Raw genomic sequence first — 22,406 nt, 5'->3', positions numbered from 1 at the left:
CGTGCAAACTGTTCTGATCCACTGTGATAAAAATCAGTCTCCGTGGGTCTTGAAAGAGTCAAAGGCCCTTCTTAATCAAATGATCAACTGTTCATTTTGAAAGCTTGACTGGTTCAATTAAGATCACAGGCAGGAGACAGGCTGGTCATATTACCCTCCTTTCCAGCCGGCCTGGCCAGTCGCCGTCCCCAAAAACCTACCTTTGACCAGCCCACTCCTGTGCCTGCCTGGAATGTTCCACCACCCCCTGATGAAATCTGACCACCCTTCAAGGCCTCATCCTGCTCCCACCTCCTCCCAGAAGCCTTCCCTGGGCCCACCAGCTGCCAGGGACCTGCCTTCCCTCTGAAATCTTGCAGCCATATTGTGAATCCTTTCACTCAGGGTTTTATTGTGGTCTGTCTCAAGCTGCTGTTTACCAATTCCGAGCAATCAGACTGCAAGCTCCTTGAGGAACCTGGCCATGGGACGTGGCCTTCATGAGCACACCCTGACCGCCTCTGAGGACGGGCCTTTATAACCCCTGTGCAAGCCTGCAAACAGGCAGTCCTTGACGACCAAGGGTTGGCTTCCAAAAGTTCATTTGTGAGTCAGGCTGTTTGGAATTCAGAATGTGCTTTTATTTTTTTTCCAAAATAACAAAGTCCTAAAATGATGCAATAATACTCTGGTGGAGACTGGATCGCAGGCTAGCCCACAGAATCCCATTTTGCCCGTAATATACCTGCAATACTACTCAACAGCCATGCTCCAATTAACAGTGTTAATCCACTGGGAGTTAAATAATTTTTTATGGGCCAGCCTGGGAACTTGACCCCATTATCCACTAAAGGGAAATGCTTTGGTGGGAAGCCCAGTCACCTCCCCAGCCTTCCTCCCATCCGTCCAAAGCCACAGTAGCTGGCAGGATACAGAAAAGAGGCAAACATATGGATCTATTCTCCTTCTGCTTTCTTCTACTGATCAGGTCAGCCTGGTTGCCCTAAAACGAAAAGAGAGAGGGAGACTTAGGGAGTCCTAGGTGGCCAGAGATGCCCCTCTCAAAGCCAGTTCTTTGTTGGATGCCGGCAGCAGGAGTGGGGATGAGGGCTATAAGTTTAGGGACCCTGAGAGCAGCGCCTACATCTCAAGACTGTGGAGAGCCGCCCTTCCAAGCATGCCCAAACCCAGCCTTCAGACGCATTATCTCCCAAAGGCATTATATCAAGTGGGAGACACGGCAGACACCCGTGTGCTCTGATGTCACTCTCACGAGGACTCTCATCTTTTCCCCTTCTGTCCCTGGCACAGGGCCAGGTGGTGCAGCACTCCCCCCCTTACCCCACCGTCCAGTCTCCAAGCACAAGGTCAGATAGTACTGAGACCCCCTGGGCTCCAATTCTACCAGTCTGTCTACACCTGGTGACTAGACAAGCTGAATGTCTATTTCTTAAAAGCAGTGAAACTTAAGGTATAGCATTTTCAATCTCCCCTCCCAGTTAATCCCATGCACCACCCCACCCCCTGAAAGAAGCTCCTACTTTCAGAATCGATGCTTTCAAGGACAATACCATGTATATGTCTCTTCTGATCAAGTGATCAATAAATTATGTTCACATCAGTGATTTTTCTAGAAACAACTCTATCCCAAATTTCAGACCCACCCTGTACTCAGTGCATGTGACCCCAGAACACCTTTTCAACTGACACGTTAATGCCAGGGAGGTTGGCCCTGGAAGGAAAGTCAGAAATGGTATAAGGCATACGACTGTCGGAAAATCCTTAAATGAAAGCTTTCAGAGACTCGTTACCTCACCGCGTCACCACTTTGCAGACGCTGTGTTAGAACCCATTTAAAGCATTCAAGCATATAATCAAATTTCAGTAATGAGTTATTAATTAAGCAGGGGCAACCAATTCTCTGCTAACTGCCTCATAAACAATCGACAGGAGATTTGTGAATTTTGACTTCCTGACACTATTAAACAAATCAATATTAGGTTTCAGACACAGCAATTCAGACAGTTTTCTCTGTTATTTGGCAGTCATCTGCCTGGAATACTAATGAAAGAATTAAGAGCTGGAGATTTTGCATGTGTTCCATCAAAAAGATCCTTATCTGTGGGGAATTGGGGCCTGATTTGCATGGAAGAAGTCTTTGCTTTTGTAGGTACAATTTTTCTCAATATGTCACTCATTAGTATTTATAAAAGCTCTGGGCAGTGGAACGTCCACCAGGCTTCAGAGCCAGCAGCCAAAGCCCTACTGGAGATAGCTCGGAACAAAGCAATTCATTTATTTATATATTTTGCAGACTGGTTAATTTATAGCTAACCTAACCCATGGAACACTTGGGTCTAAGAATACAGCCAAGCGTCTTACTCAGCTTTTATTTTTTTCTAAAGGTCTGTTTGTTCCAGTGTAGAAACAGCTAACTAAACCAGGAAGATGGAGTTTTGCAAAATCTGGGCAACCTCTGAGTGGCAAAGCATGGTCATCTCAGTTTACCCTTAACCTCTTTTCTTTCTCTTTTCTTTGTTTATTTCCCTTCGTCCTCATTTGACTCAACAACAGTGCTGTTAAAAATACCATATAGAGACAGTGACAGAGATTTACCTCTGTTTATCTAAGGGAGAAATAGAACCCAGGCAGTAGCGGTTCTAAGGTGCTCTTATTCTTCCTCGTGTACCCCAGACCCAGAGTCAGGGATTTGTTCAATGGGTCACTCGGCAGGTGTCATCCATTCCCTCCATGGCCTCCTGCTTTAGTTGGCCACAGAGGTGCCAATTAGGAATTGACCTGAAGTTTTAAGGATTGGGCTAACGTGTGGATAAGGACTCTTTTCAGAGGCAGACGATCCCCTGCCTATCACACACTTATGTAAATTGCTTGCAGTACCTCTGCTCAAAAAACCCACAACTATATGTCTGTATGTGTGTACACATATACACATGTGTAAACATATATGCACATATATATAGTTTTTAATAGATATCCAGAAATATATTCTTGAGAGAGTTGAGGTTTAATTTTTTTCAGATGCATTTGATTTTGTTCCTTATCAAAAAGTATTTTAAAACTATAATCTAAAGCCATACAGAAAAAACAAAAACCAAAACCTGAAGGTTATTATATAATGCTAAAGCTGAGAAATCTTGTCAATGGTTCTTATTCCCTGATACTTAGACCACTAAGGACTTGAGTTCATTGACTAGCTTCAGAGGCCTCCAGAATTCTCCCAACATTGTCTGCCAAAATTGTTCTCTTTGAATATATGTTTCTTTTTTAAGATGTGGCTCAGGTGGTAAAGAATTTGCCTGCAGTGTAGGAGACCCAAGCCCAATCCCTGAGTCGGAAAGATCCGCTGGAGAAGGAAATGGCAACCCACTCCAATATTCTTGCCTGGAGAATTCCATGGGCAGAGGAGCCTGGCGGGCTACATTCCAAGGGTTGCAAAGAGTCAGACATGACTGAGTGACTAACACTTTCACTTTTCACCGCTCAAAATGAATAAAGAACCAGTTTTTTAACCCCTTTTATAGATGGAAATCAGAGTGAGCTGAGTGCTGTGATTCTCAAGATGATTATTGATGGTGGCTAAACTCCCACCTCTAAACTTCTCTTCTCTCAGTCTTTTCATGGCATGACATGCTGGAGTTGCTGTTTATCTATCAATTAGGATTATAGTCAATTTTAAAAAATAAGCTAAAAATAGTAGTGACTTAAATAGGAAGGATTGTTCTCTTCTTCCACATAAATAAGGTCCCAGATAAGCAGTCCAGGACTAATATGCCAGCACAATGGTCCCAGGCTTCAGACATTCTGTTGCCTCTGTTCTACCATGAGGTCCCAGGTGGCTGCCCCAGCTTCAGATAGCACATCCTCAGCTCTGTAGTCAGCCAAAAAGGAGAGAGAGTAGAGTAGTAGAGAGGGCATGCCCCTCTTTTAAATATATTCTTCAGAGACCGTCTTACACCTTAAAAAACAAAATTCACATGGCCCCACCTATAAGGGAGGCTTGGAAATGAAGTTTTTATGGTAGGTAGGGGAAATCATGGGCTTCCGTAGTGGCTCAGCAGCAGAGAATCGGCCTGACGTGCAGGAGACCAAGGAGACATGGGTTTGATTCCTGGGTTGAGAAGATCCCCTGGAGGAGGGTATGGCAACCCACTCCAGTATTCTTGCCTGGAGAATCCCAAGGACAGAGGAGCCTGGCGGGCTGCAATTCATAGTTACAAAGAGTCAGACATGACTGAGCAACTGAGTATGAGGGGAATTTGCCCACTGGAGGAAAGCAAGTGGTGAGAGAAAGTACCCAGTGTCCCTCCCTAGCACAACCTGGAAATCCACACGGAAGGTGCCCGGAGTGGCTCTGACCCATCTACTTCATGCAGCCAGAAGACAAAAGTGTCATCATACCTAAAGGGACAGAATGGACAGCATGTCGAAAAATGGACACTGGAGTTAACAGTGGTAGAAGGGACAGCCTGGTGTGGAAGTGGAGAGTTAAACAGAGAACCCAGAACTGCAGAAGAGAGAATAGGTGGAGTGGGCAGCAGGGAGGCTGGGTTTCAGAGACAGATCGACACCCTGGCAGGTGCTCACATCGGTAGGTTTCTATAAACGCAACATCACGGAACAGATTTTGAGTTTAGTTCCCCTTTGATCAGCCTCGTTTTCTCATCCTCAGATTCTGGGGTCTCCAAATTCAATTAGTATAATAAAACAGTATCTCCTAGTGCATGAGTACTTTTAGCCTGAAATTATTATGAAAGTGAAAGTGAAAGTCACTCAGTTGTGTCCAACTCTTTGTGACCCTATGGACTGTAGCCCACCAGGCTCCTCTGCCCATGGGATTCTCCAGGCAAAAACACTGGAATGGGTTGCCATTCCCTTCTCCAGGGGATCTTCCTGACCCAGAGATTGAACCCAGGTCTCCTGCATTGCAGGCAGATTCTTTACCAGCTGAGCTACCAGGGAAGCCCAAAATTACTATAGAAATTGATTTCTATATGATTTATAATGAAATTGATTTCATTTTATTTTTCATCAAATGAAAAATCCAGAGAAAATTCAGAAACTAACTCTGCTTCCCATCAAGCTAATATTCCTTGCCTTGATGGAGCAACCTGGAAACATATTATATATTTTAAAATATACTTGTTCAGAGCACTGGCCTTATGCCGATAGACCAATCAACAACTGATCACTCAAGGTTGACAGCTGCAGTTCCATATTCCTGGATGACGCAATGTCAGTCTTTGAATATTGTTTCTGGACAACAGAAGCTACTCCAGTCAGCTTAAGCAGAAAGGGACTGTTTTCAAGGAAAATGGAGTAGCCCACAGAATCTCCAGGGGTGTTGGAGAACCAGATTTGGATTCTACAAGAAAAACACTTAGCCAAGAGGCCACTTCATTGGTAACCCAACCCATGAAACTGTTGTTCTATGAAACCCAGGGTTTCTGTAGTCCACTGATTAGAACCTATGGTACCGAACTAGGGGCTCTACAAACTACCAGAACCAGCTGCAAACACATATACCTACACCCACCCACCAGCGCGCCTGATCTTCCTACATGTGGCTACCATCTATCACTCGCTTCACTTCCAAGATTTGTATGACACACAGACAGAACAGAATTTAAATCATATGCAAATTCCTATCTACAAGGTAATTTAGGAAATGTATTTGTTTTGTTTTCAGTTCTGGAGCATCTGTTATACAAAAAGATACGCTAGAAGAGAGTTGGGATGAGTGATAAGTAAGCTGCTGGACAAAATCAGCCACAGTATTGCTGGCCATAGTTTTCTATTTGGAAAAACTAACCCATAGATTTGAGGCTCACAATACACTACAGAGTATCCATGATGAGTAATAACCTGACATTTGTAAACTTATTTAATTTTCATACAAAACCCTTGGCTAGATAGGTACCATCTTACCTGCAGATGAGAAATCTGAGACTTAGAGATGTTTAGAAATTTTCTCAGCATCATACAGCTAGTGAATGGTAGAGCTGAGCTTTGTTCTCCTATGTCCTAGTCCAGCAGAAGAGTTATACATTGAAAAGATCACAGAAACTCAGCCAGTGACCAGCCAAGTGACTTAAACTGTTATCTGACTTCCTTAAACCTCAAGTTACTCATCTGAAAAAATGGAGATAATTGGGCTTCAAAGGTGGCATATTGAAGACAGAATAAGATATTATACATATATCCCTAATTTTGGATCCAGAATATAACTTAACAGTCTTTTAAAACAGTTAAATAAATAAATGTATGAAAAAATTTAGAAAACAACCCTCTCCCAAAAAAGAAGAAGACCTTCCTAATTTCTCACTCCCTGACAACACCCCTCCTTTTGCTGAATGGGTCATGAGTTACTTGATAATCTGCCCAAGACAGGAAGGATTCATGGCCAGTAGTTCAATGTTAAAATAGGATTATGTGCCCAAGCAAAGGGAACCTTTTAGAGTAGCAGTGGTTCGCTTCAAAAACAGGAGGCCTGTTAACACTCAGGCTTAATTAAACTGATTTCTTGATAAATCCACTGTGACAGGGACCAACACCATTAACTGTTAACATGCAAGTGCTCTCAGGCTTTCTCTGGGGAGAGAGAGAAAAGGGTATTTTAAGAACTACTGTAGAGGTTATTCAGTAGATCTCCCGTTGTTGTTGTGATGATGTAAGTCAAATTTGGGATTCCTTTTGAGTTAGATTTAGCTGATGGATAGCACTTCTTCGAATATGACCCTACATAGACTGGGTCACATAGGGTCTAACTTATATTTGGGTTACACGCATTTTGAAAAACTTGGCCAATAAGACAGTGGCAGTTGGCTTATTTCAAGGGTCAAAATTTATGGATTTGGGGCTCTCAGGGAATGGAGTAAACACAAACCTTGGAAGAAATCTCTGCCTTCATTTATTCACCAAACATTGCATGTAGATTGACTGTGGAGTATGCTTCAAACACATATACATGCATAACTATTTTTCTTTTTCTTTATTGAAAACATTTAATTTTACAAGTAAAACAACTACTTCTTATTGCAAAAAGTTCAAAATTCAAGATCCCTTTACCATTTATTTCATTCAAAATGAAAAAAATAGCATTTGTGTACCTACTATGTCCCAGACATAATTCTAAGTGCTTTACGAGTATTAACTTACATTCTTTTCCAGACAACTCTAGAGATTGGTCCTAATATTTATCCACATTTTCCAATGAGAACCTGAGGTGAGGAAAGTTAAAAACCAATCTGAGATGACACAGCCAACATGTTATAAAACTTGAACCCAGGCTGCCTTGTTTCAGAGTCCATGGTTTTAACCACGACTATATGCCGGTGATGGACAGGGAGGCCTGGCGTGCTGTGATTCATGGGGTCGCAAAGAGTCGGACACGACTGAGTGATTGAACTGAACTGAACTGAACTGAACTGAACTGATATGCCAATTTCTACCCAACGAACCTTTCAGGAAAAGACACTGTTACAACTTTTCTGTGATACCTCCCAGATATTTTTCTTCATGTTTAGATCATAAGCAAACCTATAAAAATATTTTTAAATTACCATGTGTTATACATTAACAGAGTGGTTCTCAAAGTGTAGTCCTCTGTCATCAGCATTACCTGGATAGTTGTTAAAATGCAAATTCCCAGACTCCACCCTAGATGGACAGCATCAGAAAGTCTAGGTCTGGGGCCAGCCATTTGTGGCTTAACAAATCCTCCAGGTGATTCTAATATACACTGATGCTTAAGAACTGCTGTGTTAATGGTGTGCCCTAGACCGGCGCTTCCAAGTAGACACCAAGGTAGGATGAAGCTCGTGAGAACCTCATTAACAGAAATGCCTCTGTGAGAGGATAAAGGTTGAGAGTCATGAATTTCCCTTCTCCAGGGGATCTTCCCAACCCAGGGATCGAACCCAGGTCTCCCGCATTGCAGGCGGATTATTTACCAACTGAGCCACAAGGGAAGCTCGAGAGTCCTGCAGGAAGAGAATAAAGGGGAAATAGTAGGAAGGCTGAGATAACCATCAGACTACAATGCAAGTCTGACCCCGAGGAAGGAAAGGGGAGATAAGGTTAAGTGGGGGCTGTCTAGACTGATGGTGGAGAATCCTTGAGATCAAAGTTGGTCAATAGAGGAGTCCTATTGGCACCCCACTCCAGTACTCTTGTCTGGAAGATACCATGGACGGAGGAGCCTGGTAGGCTGCAGTCCATTGGGTGGGTAAGAGTTGGACACGACTGAGCGACTTCACTTTTCACTTTCATGCATTGGAGAAGGAAATGGCAACCCACTCCAGTGTTCTTACCTGGAGAATCCCAGGGACGGCAGAGCCTGGTGGGCTGCCGTCTATGGGGTCACACAGAGTTGGACACGACTGAAGCAACTTAGCAGCTGCATGTCTCCCAGGAACAGGTTGACTTTAGCTTTCTTCCCACATCCAGTCATTGTGGGGAGTAGCTCACGTGAATCATGGTCTTGACTCAAACAGAGATGGATTTCAAAATGTGACAACTAAGATCCTCAATCTGTGATGCTACCTGGAGGTGTATGAGGCTCATTCTCAGGGTGGCCGTGTAACAGCACAGGCGATGTTGTCATTCTGCAGCTGATCACTTGTTTGACTTAACTACCCGTCTTAGAAATCTTGATCTGCTCACTCAGTTTAAAGGCTGCGTATTATTCCATTGTGTGACTATTCCATTGTTGGTGTAATTACCCCTTCATTGACAGACATTTAACCTATTTCCAGTGTTTTTGCTGTTCCATACATTCCCTCTTCCATAGGGTGGCAAAGAGTCGGACATGACTGAAGCAAATTAGCACACATATACACAGTGTTTCAAGTGGTGCTGGTGGTAAAGAACCTGCCTGCCAATGCAGGAGACATGAGAGATGGGAGCTCAATTCCTGGGTGGGGAAGACCCCCTGGAGGAGGGCATGGCAACCCACTCCAGTATTCTTGCCTGGAGAATCCCATGGAGAGAGGAGCCTGGCAGTCTATGATCCATAGGGTCACAAAGAGTTGTACACGACTGAAGCAACTTGGCGTGCACACACACGCGCATGCTCACACAGTGCTTCAAAGTTCATCTCATCTTACACACTAGAAGAATTACCAAGAAGTGAAGTTGCCTCATCCCAGTGTGTGTGTGTGTGCGCTGTATTTTAATAATCACTGCTACATTCTTCTCCAAATTAGCTGCATCGATTTATACTCCTGTGAACAGAAAATAGTAAAAGTAACCATTTCTCCACACCCCAACCAATACGAGATAGTATCACTCTTAATTTTTGCCTATCTGATGAATGAAATGATGTCTTATTGTTGTTTTAATTTGCATTTCCTTGATTATTAGTAAGATTGATCATCTTTTCATTTATTTATGGGCCATTTGTGAATTTCTCCAGTGAATCACCTATTTATATCTGTACCGTTATCATTAATTTACATAGATGAGATGTATAAAATACAATAGTATTAAATTGGGAGTATCTTTTTATCATTTGGTTTTTATCAATTAATACATTCTAAAAATATTGGGAATATTTTCAGGTTAAATGGATCTTTGCAACTAAAACTATCAAGAAGGAGTGGATTCATGGGCTATGAATAAATTCGCAGAAGATAGAGGGGGTTGAACCCTGGCTCCCTATGAGTGTCAGCAATGTTTGCACCAGGCTTCCACAGCCCTGCACAGGATGGATCCCAGATGTGCGTGCATGCATGCTAAGTCATTTCAGTCATGTCCAACTCTTTGTGACCCCATGGACTATAGCCCTCCAGGCTCCTTTGTCCAAGGGATTTTCCAGGCAAACATACTGGAGTGGGTTGCCATGCCCTCCTCCAGGGGATCTTCCCAACCCAGGGATCGAACTCGAGTCTCCTGTGGCTCCTGCATTGCAGACGGATTCTTTACCACTGAGCGACCAAGGAAGCCCCTCCAAGTGGTAGGGCATCAGCTAAAAACAAAGTCAGGTAGTCAGGCCTTCCTTCCCACCTCATCTTCAGCTGATGTCCTGCTAGATAGATGACAAGGATTGAATGCCAGCTCTGCTCTGTACTATCTGCACAAGCTCGGGCAAATCATGGAACCTCTCTGAGTTTCAACTTTGTCATCCACAAAATACAGATAACCATACCCCTCATAGAGGTGCTGTGAGAATCCAAGTACAAGTGCAGCCCCCGCCCCAGAGATGAACCGTTAGATGCCCCATGGACAGCTGCTATCATGACTGTACTATGTGCTGCTGTTATCAATTACCACAAAAAGAGAAATGGGTACAAATTCCTTCCCGGCCAGTTTACATCAGAAAGAAGGTGTCTATTTCCAGTTTTTTAAGGAATCTCCACACTGTTCTCCATAGTGGCTGTACTAGTTTGCATCCCCACCAACAGTGTAAGAGGACATGAAACATGCATATTACCATATGTGAAACAGATGACCAGTACAAGTTCAATGCATGAAACAGGGCACTCAAAACCAGTACACTGGGACAACCCAGAGGAATGGGATGGGGAGGGAGGTGAGAGGGAGTTCAGGATGGGAGACACATGGACACCCGTGGCTGATTCATGTCAGTGTATGAAAAACCACCACAATATTGTTAAGTTATTAGCCTCTAATTAAAATAAATCAGTTCAGTTCAGTTCAGTCACTCAGTCATGTCCGACTCTTTGTGACCCAATGGACCGCAGCACTCCAGGCCTCCCTGCCCATCACCAATTCCCGGAGTTTACTCAAATTCATGTCCATTGAGTCGGTGATGCCATTCAACCATCTCATTCTCTGTCATTCCCTTCTCGTCCCCTTCTCCTCCTGCCTTCAATCTTTCCCAGCATCAAAGTCTTTTCCAGTGAGTCAGTTCTTCACATCAGGTGGCCAAAGTATTGGAGTTTCAGCATCAATCCTTCCGATGAGTATTCAGGACTGATTTCCTTTAGGATGGACTCTTTATTTAAAAAAAAAAAAATTAATTAATTTAAAAAATAAAAGAAAGAAAGAAAGAAGGTGTCTTCAGCCCTGAACCTGGCACAGGGAACCTGGGCTTAAGATCTTCCCACAAGGCACCTCTCCAGCCTCTTCTGCAGGAAGTCCCAAAGCAAAGCCTGGGACTCCCACTGGGTGTCGTCCCCTCCGGAAGCCTGTCACCCTCCCAGCACCCCAGTCAGGCCCCATTTGGCACTGACTTCTTTGTCTCTTGCTGCCTGCCTTAATCTTGTGACGCCAATTAACTTTAATGAAAGTTACATGGGAAAATTGCGGGGTGTAGACACACAAATATGTCTTTAGCAGGAAAACAAGGACAGCCTTAGAACCGTGGTGATTTCCAGGTGGAAAGAAATGTGGAGCTTTCTGTCTCCTCCGGGCAAAAGAGGATTTGTGAAACCCAAAGAAAATAACTCTCGAAGCAGAGGCTTGAACTGTGCCAAGTTTGTGACACGAAGGAAGCCGCTCCCAGAAAGGAAGTTCTGATTAAGACTGACAGCCTTGCTGCCACTCCCGGGGGGGTGGGGGACAGGCCAGCAAGTCTCTTGGACAGGTAGCGGGCTCCACCCACTCACCACATGAGCCCGAGCGGGTCTGGGGGACACACCTGACTGCTGGTGATGGATTTCCCCCACTTTTATTTAATTACCCTAATTCCTCACATCTGGAGAGCCTTTCAGCATTTACAGCACACCCATTATCTTGCTTTTGCTTCCTAGCCACCTCTTAGGGTAAGAATCGCTTTGGTCCCTGTTTTGTGCGTGGGCAAAAATGAACCAAGGAAAGGGTAAGTGATTCACAAGGTAATGAGAGGACTAGAACGCAGGGACCCCACTGCTTCCTGCAGCTTTCCCCGTCAACACACATGTCCTGCTTGCTTTCTCCCTCGCCCTCCTGGAAACTTACCTCCTGAGTGTGACAAGCAGAACTCACTGGGAGCAGTGAGAACAAATTCATCGGTTGCTCCATGTTCATTACTGCAGCTGCCATTGCCGAATCCTCAAATCTTTATACCTAAGCTACATCTCTAGGGCGCCTGTGCTTCCTCTAAAACTCCATCTTGAGAGGTACCTACTCCAGGTGTCCCATCCTAGAAGAGGGGCTTTGGCCTTGCAGACTAGCCACTCCCTGATCTTGTTCAAACATTTGTGGCTGGACTCTTTTATTTTTTCCACCCCACCCTGCCCCACCAAAAGAACAAGAAAATATGTACCCTGATTACATTATTATAACATTCAACTTAAAAGAACGCCTTTTAAACTATTAAATAATAGCTCCCAGTACTCAAGTGCAGGCACTATGTCAGGCCCTGTGCTTTACAGCTTAAGTACACTGTCTGATTTAGTCCTCTCTACAGCCAGCTGATGAAGCTATTTGTGGTAAGACAGCTAGTTATCCATCAGAGAGCAATACCTGTTGCCCAGCTAAAGACTACATTTCCCAGGCTCCTTTGCAACTAGTCTGGTCATGTGACTACATTTATATCAGTAGAATGTTATTGTAAGCTCTGTGTTCAACTTTGAGGTCATTCTTTAACTCCAAAGGCAAACCCCTTACTGTGATCTCTCTCTCTCTCTCTCATTCCCATTTCTGCATAATGATTTCGACCATATGGATGAGGTCAATGACCCTGACAGGCAGGGCAGTATGGTAGATGGGGTCTGGGTCCTGGAATAACCACAGAACTGGAATGAACACAACTGCACACTGATTGTGCAGTTCATGCAGGACCGGCCATTCATGCAGGACTGATACATGAGAGGAAAATACACATATGTTTTTTGAGCCCCATATTTTGCCATCTCTTTGTTTCTCACTGTAGCTTCATCTTTAACTGATGCAGTATTATTACGCCCCTTTTACAGATGGGGAACTTAGGCTCATAAAGATTAAGTAACTTGCCCAAGTTTATATGAATGCAAAGCAGGGATTCAAGCCCATGTCTGTTGGATTCCAAAACCTCTGCAAGATGATTCATTCATTCATTTACTCATCAAGGCTTTAACAACTATCTATGTAATTGAAGCAAGAATCCCAGGGCTTTGCCAGTACAGGAGGATCGTAAATCCTTGTGTTGCCTCCCTCCCTTTCACCCTCAAGAGAATGCCATGCTCAAGAGGCAAGTTGCCCTGAGATGCAGATGAAAGTTAATTTCAGAACTTCTTCCTGGTCTTTGTGTAGCCATAACTGACTAAGTAGATGGCTCTGAAGTGAGTGCCAGCTCCTTCTACAAATGACTCTCAGAGGGCAGCCCAGGATGACCAAAGAAGGATTAAAAGAGAAACAGAGACCACCTTAATTAATACTCTAAGGGCTTTTTCCCTGGAGAGGAGTCTGTGAAGATGAGGTGGCATTTGGAGAAATGTCTTTTTCTCTTAGCATGGTCTACACTGTTTAGTCTCTGAGAATTCATATTTCTCATTAAAATAGGTACAGGTGTCTGTGTATATGTATGTTTGCTCATGTTCACATATCTGTGTGCCAGTGTGGTTACACGTGTAAATGGGTAGGTGGGTGTGCTACCGTGTATGTATATATGTATGTGTGATGTCTACTATACTTTTGGTGTGGTTATGTAACATTTATGTGTGTGGGGGGGTGCTCCTTTGCAGTTGTGTCTGTGTTTGGAAATGAGGGTGGTGATCTACCAGTTGTTACTGGATAGCTAGGAAGAATCGCCCCTGCACATCCCCTCCATGAGAAACCTAGGAGACCTGACCCGCTGATCTTCTCCCAAATACACACACACACACACACACGAGCTCATCTTTTTTTCTTAACCGAAATATAATTGATTTACAATGTTCTGTTTGTTTTAGGTGTGCAGCAAAGTGATTCAACTGTTTATGTAAATATATGTGTGTGTGTGTGTGTATATATATATATATTCTTTTTAGGGTCTTTTCCATCGCAAGTTATTACAAGATATTGAGCATAGTTTTGCTGTACAGTAGGTTCTTATATGTTAACTTTGTTTTTTTTTAATGCTCATTTTTTTTAAGCTTTGATCCAATCACTCAGTTTCTGGAAAGGAATTACAAAGATTACTGACGCTCACAGACTATCTGCTGAAAGGAGGGAGTCAATTCCAGGGTCAGGCCAAACCTCCAAGCCAAGGATGGAGCTTTCCCAGCGGGAGGTAGAGACTCACCTAGAAGGTTTAAAGGAGGAGGCAGGCTCCAAGGAGGAGAGGGCCGCCCCAGCTAGAAGCCCAGACTCCCCATGGATGGCTGATCTGGTCTCTGTGCTTTTCTTCCAGGGAGTTTGTGGGAGTCCGATGGACTGGGAAGTTTTGCATCTTCCGCCTCTGATGTTGTTTTCTCCCATCGCCCCAGGAAAGTCTGGCCTGGCTGTGCAGGAACAAGTGGCAACAGGGCGGTACAAGCCTATGTATCTTCCGCCCTCACTCCCACCCTTCAGAGGTGCCCCAGCCCCTCAACCTGCCCAGAGTACAAGCAGTGACCATCCGTAAGGTGCACAGAGGTCTCAAGGATGATGAACAAGGGCCAGAGAACACCCTGGAGAGGTAGACAGGAGACAAACCTTGAGCAGCCCCTTGTGTCCTGGATGGAGGTAACTCAAAGCGGCGAGGCAGAGGTTGGGCTCCACCTACCCTGTTGCTGGGCCCGCGCCTTGGATCATATGTATAGCTGAGAGAGGGTTTCCTGAGTCAGTAATGACTCCTATTATGCAAAAGGAACTTTAATATTTTCTCTTCTGTTCTATTTCATGTTTTGCCAGTGCTGGGGAAAACACCCAGCAAAGTGGTTTTGGGATCCCCTGAAATTTCGTAATGAGTAGTTAGGAAAGCGCTTGCTGGAGTAAGTCATGCAGGAGGCAGCACCGGGCAGAGGAGCAGCTGTATCTTCATAGCTGAGGGGATGGGGCCAGGGGGAGGTAACTGAGATGCCTGAAGTTGACATTCAAAGAGGCACTCACTCTCAGGGTCGGCACCCAAGAGTAAACACCTCCTCAAATTTTGTTTCCCACCTACTTCTCTGGTCACATCCTAGTCTCAGCCTTGTAACCAGGCACTTTTCCTGTGCCAGACTTTGTGCTAAGGGCTGTGTGCACCATCACATTCCATCCTCCCAGCAGCCCCTCTTTTCACCGGGAAGACTGAATCAACAGAGATACCTAGGGAATGTGAGTGTGATGATTAGCAGCCCCCAGACTTGAGAGTCCCTTGGACTGAAAGGAGAACAAACCAGTCAATCCCACAGGAAATCAACCCTGAATAAACATTGGGAGGACTGATGCTAAAGCTGAAGCTCTAGTACTTTGGCCACCTGATGTGAATATCCGACTCATTGGGAAAGACCTTGATGCTGGGAAAGATTGAAGACAAAAAGGAGACGGGGTCAGCAGAGGTTAGATAGCATCACCAACTCCATGGACATGAATTTGAGCAAACTCTGGGAGACAGTGAAGGACAGAGGAGCCTGGCATGCTGCAGTCCATGGGGTTGCAAAGAGTTGGACACGACTTAGCAACTGAACAGAAACGAATAAGACATCTTGGGTGATTGATGATGGCACCAGGACTAGCAACAGGAATGGCTTACTTGAGTGGGGAAGGCTGGCAGAGGGGCTGAAATTACCTGTATGAGAGCTAAAAAGTCACACACATAAAGAGCATATATATTCCCAGCCCGTAGGTGGATCAGCAGATAGTAACTGAGTTAGACATAGAAGGGAAGGGAACAGTGACTTCTCGTTATGCTGACCTCGGGCAGAAAGAGCTTGACAAGGAAGATGCCCCTACAAATTCGCCTACTGCGGTTTTCTCTGTGAACATCCTTTACACCAACATCTCAGGCTGCCACTCAGGACCACAGTTAGCATATTGGTCACCTTCGTGTGAGTTAGAAAAATGCACCCCTTCCTCTGGGCGAATGCAGCGCCGCAGCCTTCCCAGCAGCCCTGGTGCCACTGGCTCAAACATTGTCTTGTTAGTTAGACCCTTAAAGGTCTTTCAAGTCCTTGCTTTTGAACCAAGTTCTATGTAAAGAGAAAAAAACAGGTCAGATCCCACTCCAGAGAAGCACAAAGGCAAATTATATAAGTGAACATGGCCATTCATGGAGTTTCATTGGCAAATTCAGCATTTAACAAGGCAGTGGGCTCTGATGGAAACGTCCCAAAGCTGTTCTTTTGCAATCCAATGTCTTGGGTGGGGGTGAAAGAGGTGGACAGAGATCCCATTTTCTGTACGGAGAAGCAGCATGAAATGTAGCCCCAACCTTGTTCCCTGTATCCAAGCTTTCAGGGGCTTGGTATCCACTCAGATGACCTGCCATGGGGATATGAACCCCAGTATTAAACACCCAGACCTGTGAGCCTCAGAGAAAAAACTAGCTTCCCAGCCCTGTGTAGAGAGAATCGCTACTGTGTCCAGGAAAAGCCAACAGAGCCTGGGCCCCAGGAACCATAATCGTCCGAAAGTTACTACAGATATCAGATAAACGAGGTTCCGCCCTGCAGGGACCGGACTTGACAGGCCCATAAAGGCGGCCTAATACCCTGAGCCCATGTGCTTTTGATATCATGTCTCATTTTCTGCATGAATGAGAGACTCAGTCAAGGGAAGAAATCTTAAGTTTTCATTTACAGCTCAGGAAATCTGGCTCGCCTGCCATGGGCAGCCATGAGGGCCACCGCAGAGCTGGTGGCCACCTGGCCTGGCACACATGGAAAGAGCAGGGGTCCTCAGTGGTTGCTCAGTAATTTAATGGGAAATGGAAACTCCCATGCCCTCCCGAGGCTGAGTCCTGACAAACAAGGTTTCAAGGCTGAGTAAATCTGCAGTGAGCCCTGATTTCCTGGTGCTTTGAGGGAGTAAAGAGACCCAGGGCCCATAGGTAAGGTCAACTCTGGGGCAGTCTGTCGAGCTTGTGATTAGTGACCCTGATCTGGACGTTCAGGCCCTCTGCTCTCGCTCCCTCCAGGAAAGGGAAGTAGAAAGGAATAGACACTTATTTGGCACCTACTGTCAAGCTGTAGGCCAGTGTCTCCACCTCTAGTCTTTCTTTAACAATTATTCCCACTTGACGGATGGGAATACTAAGTAACACAGTTATTAAGTGTCAGAGCCAAGCTTCTGATGCTCCTCAGAAAGCCAGCAACCTCTGTAGCTCACCCTCCTGAGAGCCTGCCCCCAAGTAAAGATCTGCTAGCCGTCATTTACACATCAGTGCAGAAGGCACCAAGGGCTTGGCTTCCCAGGTAGCTCAGTGGTAAAGAATCTGCTTGCCAATGCAGGAGACGCGAGAAACATGGGTTCAATCCCTGGGTCGGGAAGATCCCCTGGAGAAGAAAATGGCAACCCACTCCAGTATCCTTGCCTGGGAAACTCCATGGACAGAGGAACCTAGCGGGCTACAGTCCATGGAGTCGCAAAGAGTCAGATACAACATGTGCACTCAAAAGTCACCAAAGGCAGAGGCCGCTGAAATCTGGTAGGAAGAAGGATGCTGCATTAAAAGTGCGTGTGGAAAACAAGCATGCTGAGTTGACTCATGTCCAGGAGCTCCCATTGGAGAACCCCTCTCTGAACTTGAGCATCCTGAGGCCCTGTGCATGGTTTTGCCTTTGCAATTCTGTATTCTTAGCCCCCAAATTTTAGCACCTTTAAACTTGAGACTTCCCTTGCTGCATGCATGCAGACTGTGTTTTACTGGGGAGGTAGCTTTGGAGATGGTGCTGATGGAGATGATGGATGTGTGTGTGTGTGTATATATATATATATATATGGTTGAGTCCCTTCTCAGTCCATCTGAAAGTATTGCAACATTGTTGACTGGCTGCCATGCCCCAACACAAAATAAAAAGTTTAAAAAAAAACTGTGTGCCTCCCCCCAGGTGTTGGCTTTTGTGGAAGCTGGAAGCCCAGCCAGGTATCCTCCTTGTTTCTTTTGGCTTTGGTGGGGAGAGGCACTGTCCATGGGCTAGAGCAGACAAGTTTCCCGAGACCCTCTGCGTAAGAACACCCAAGGGGACCAGAGGGCCAGACCTTGCCCATCCTTCCAGGAGTGAGCAGTCCCTATCCCAGGGCTACCATCCCATCGCAAATGCCCACACACTGGCTTTGGACAACAGGCCAGAAGTTCAAAAGGCCACAGCTCTGGAGACCAGAAGTTCAAAACCAAGGTGTCACGGGGTTGCTTCCTGCCAGAGGCTCTGAGCGAGAAACTGTTGCAAGCTGCTCTCCGGGTGGTTGCTGGCAAGCTTTGGCTTCCCTTGACGTGTCAGTGAATCACCACAATCTCCACCTCCACCTCCAGGGCACTCTTCCCTGGCTCTTTTGTGTCTCTGTCCAGTTTTCCATCTCCTTACAAGGCTATCTTAATCCAGCATGAGCTCATCTTAACTTGATCACATCTGCAAAGACCCTGTTTCTGAACGGGTACTGCAGGGTAGGCCTTTAACAGTTCTTTGGGCTGGAACACAATTCTGCCCACTGTAGGAGCTGGGGTCACTTTGCCAGAGTGGCCTTGTGGACGCCTGGCCCTGTCAGTGGAGCCTCAGTGGCTTCTCAGTCCACATGCTATGGCCCTGCCCAGGGGCCTGCGTGAGCAGGGCTGAGCCCAGTGGTTCATCTTGCCCAGGATAGGAGAAGTGGCCAGTCCAGCAGCCTGTCTCCGGGCTTCCCTGGCACAACCCAGAAAGCTTGAGGCTCTCATGGGTAACAGAGGAAGAGTGGGGCTTTCTCCTTCTCCAGTCACCCCAAAATCAAAGTAGATGTCCTCTGGAAGCCCCCGATTTATCCACCTGCCATAGATGGAATGTTTGTGTCCCCGTCCTGCACAAAAAATCATACATTGAAACCTCGTCCCTAATGTAATGGTATTTGGGGTTGGGGCTTTGGGGAGGTGATTAGGCAGATATGAATGGGATCTGTGTCCTTATAAGAGATCCCGGAGAGCTCTCTTATTCCTTCAGCCACATGAGGACAAAGGGAGAAGATGGCCATCCATGAATCAGGAAGCAAGCTCTCATCAGACTCTGAGTCTAGTGCCCTGATTGTGGACTTACCAAATCTCCAGCCTCCAGAACTCCGTGAAATAAATCACGGTGCCAAAGCAGCCTCAGACAATACAGAAAGCAATGGCTGCAGCTGAGTGCCAATAAAACTTTATTTCTAAAAACTGATGGACAGCTGGGTTGGCCCAAGGGCCATAGTTTACTGACCCAGCCTAGCCCATCAGTTATTAAGCCAGTCCCTTTCATTGTTAGAGCTTAGGATGGTCCCAAATTAGAGCTGTTCTAAATAAGTCTGCAGAGATCTTGGTGCTGACATCCTGGACTACATTTCTGATTATTTTCTTAGGACAGTGTCTCAGAAGAACTTTAATTTGAAGGCTCTTGAGTTATACTGACAAATCCAGTAAGCATCACATTTTCCCTTTGAGCCAGGCCTCACACTTTGACCTGTACCTTGGCTTGTGCCACGACTGTTTTCCAGATGTCTCAAGCAGAAGTTCTGTCTCTTCTCTCAGACTTCCAATTCCTCAAGTGTAAAGACGTGACATCTTATTCTACTATTATGCGCCTTGCCCTCAGCTTTTCCCCACAAAGCTTGTGCACAAGTGAGTGCGTGCACACACACGCACACACACACACGCTTGCCCAGTATCTACTGTGACTGCACACATGAAATACACAAGGGAAACTGGGTAACAGCTGAATGAATGAACTCTACGTGTTTAAAACCCGAAGGAGGCACAAGCCAGATACATGTGGTTGGTCCCTGATACTTGAACGTAGCAGACCTTTACAAGTTAGATGATAAATAAACCTCACTCTTTCCCAGAAAACCCTGGGCCAGATGTCAAAGAAAATAATAATGATTTGCCCTAAAGTCCTGTGCTACTCTTTGCTGGCCGAGGGATTGGTGCCACCCCTGTGCCACCCCTTTCCCAGAAAGGCCCTTGGAAAGACAGGGATTGCAAAACCTGGGTTTCTCCCCAACCCCCTCCTCATTTTCACCAACCTCCACTGCTCCGGGTCCACGCCACAGGGGACCCTCTCACCAGCTCTGCCATAATCCAGTTCATGAAAAATTTTAAATGTTCTTTTACATTTCTTTTCGCCTTGAATTTTTCGTGAAACCAAATGGCGGTTTCCAAAGGTGAAAAATTGTTATTTTCCAAGGCAAATTCCTGTGAAGTGAAAATTGCTAGTTTCACACAGCTCTACCACTGATGACTATTATTACTGCGGGTGCTAGATTAACACAATTTGATCAGGAAAAAGTAAAACCTGGGTTATATTCCTAGCAGGCCTTAAAGATTCCCATGGCCAGACTTTTACAGACCAAGAGTGAGCGGGAGGTCTTCCCAAGGCTCTGGTCACCAGGCCAACCATCATCTCTCCTGCAGATGCCCGCTGAAGCCAGTCCCCGACCAGGCACAGTCAAACTCAAGAACATGCCTCTTATCCTCCTGAAGACAGGGATGGACTCTGTAAAGAGCACTAACTCAGACCCTCTGAGAGGATACATACAGTGTTTGCTAGTCTTTAGAGAATTGGATGCTGCTGCTGCTGCTAAGTCGCTTCAGTAGTATCCTACTCTGTGTGACCCCACAGACGGAAGCCCACCAGGCTCCCCCGTCCCTGGGATTCTCCAGGCAAGAACACTGGAGTGGGTTGCCATTTCCTTCTCCAATGTGTGAAAGTGAAAAGTGAAAGTGAAGTCGCTCAGTCGTGTCCGACCCTTAGCGACCCCGTGGACTGCAGCCTACCAGGCTCCTCCATCCATGGGATTTTCTAGGCAAGAGTACTGGAGTGGCTTGCCATTGCCTTCTCCAAGAGAATGGGATAGAATTGCTTAAAATGGTGACCTGTATGGGAAAATATCTCCCCATGTATTAGTCCATAGAGCTGCCATGACAAGTAGCACAGACTGGGTGACATTAACAACACAAATTTATTGTCTCACAGTCAAGGACCAAGTCCAGGATCAAGGTGTCAGCAGAGTTGGTTTCTTCTGAGGCCTCTCTCCTTGGCTTCTAGGTGGCCATCTTCTTCCAAAGTCTTCACAGGGCCTTCCCTCTGTGTGTGTGTGTCTGTCTGTGTGTGTGTATGTGTGTGTCTCCTAATCTCTTCTTCATACAATTCATGTTCAGCCACTTCAGTGGTGTCCCACTCTTCGTGACCCTATGGACTATAGCCCAACAGGTTCCTCTGTCCATGGGATTCTCCTGGCAAGAAAACTGGAGTGGGTTGCCGTACTCTCCTCCAGGGGATCTTCCTGACCCAGGGATCAAACCCAGACCTCCTGAACTACAGGCAGCTTCTTTACCATCTGAGCCACCAGGCTGGTGCCAAAAGGTGAAAGTCCCACTGGAGTCAGAAGCAGGAGTGAACTCACATGTCACAAAGCACCATTCTTGGGGTTTGGACATATGGAAAAGTGAAAGTCACTCAATTGGGTCCGACTCTTTGCAACCCCATGGACTTCACAGTCCATGAAATTCTCCAGGTCAGAATACTGGAGTGGGTAGCCTTTCCCTTCTCCAGGGGATCTTCCCAATCCAGTGATCGAACCCAGGTGTCTCACATTGGGTGGATTCTTTACCAGCTGAGCCACAAGGGAAGCCCAAGAGTACTGGAGTGGGTAGTCTATCCCTTCTCCAGTGGATCTTCTCGACCCAGGAATTGACCTGAGGTCTCCTGCATTGCATGTAGATTCTTTACCAATTGAGCTATCATAGGGATCTCAGCTTAAATATCGGGAAATCTGAATCAATACTACCCTGATGTCAGAGGTTATTTGGGCATTGTCACTTCCAATCGGAAGAAAAAAGTGCCCCCTTCAGGTGCTTTTGGGTGTCTCGTCCAGGGGTCATGCACAGCACTGAGAAGTGATAGATGTCTTCAGTGACAAGCCGTGGCTAACTGTTTTTGCATGCTCTCCTGGGTGTCTGGCTGTCAGCAGCCGCAATGGAGATGAAGAAAAAGCACCAGCCTCCACTTAAAAAAAGAAATTAATCTCTGAAAGCCCAACACCCTGAGCTCCTCACAGAAGGAGAGTTTTGTCACTTCTAAGTTCTAAAGAAATGCCCTCAGTTGGAATATCCCAAGAAGTTCTTGGCTATGAAAAGCTAAGAGTCATTTTACCTAGAGATGAAGTCATTTTACCTAGAGTTAGGGTGAAGGCAGCTTTTGGGTTGGAGGAAAGGGCACAATCCCAGGCTGTGCATTTGGGGGGGTCCCTGCACTCTGTCCTGTCTGCGGCCCCCTGGAATCCCTGGGCTGGAGATAGGAGTCAGCAGTGGGTTGGGCCTGTGCTTTGCAGGGCTTCAGGGTAAATTGTGTGAGAAAAAATGGGAGTCTCACTCCATACCTAACTGACAATAAGAAGCTGATTCCCCAAGCTTCTCTTTGGAATGTTCTGATAAGGACCACACCAGG

The sequence above is a fragment of the Moschus berezovskii genome, chromosome 12 (assembly GCF_049115385.1).
Source record: "Moschus berezovskii isolate FMDL1 chromosome 12, NW_MosBer_1.0, whole genome shotgun sequence".
In the NCBI taxonomy this organism is placed as follows: domain Eukaryota; kingdom Metazoa; phylum Chordata; class Mammalia; order Artiodactyla; family Moschidae; genus Moschus; species Moschus berezovskii.
Note: the sequence above shows the minus strand (reverse complement) of the source record.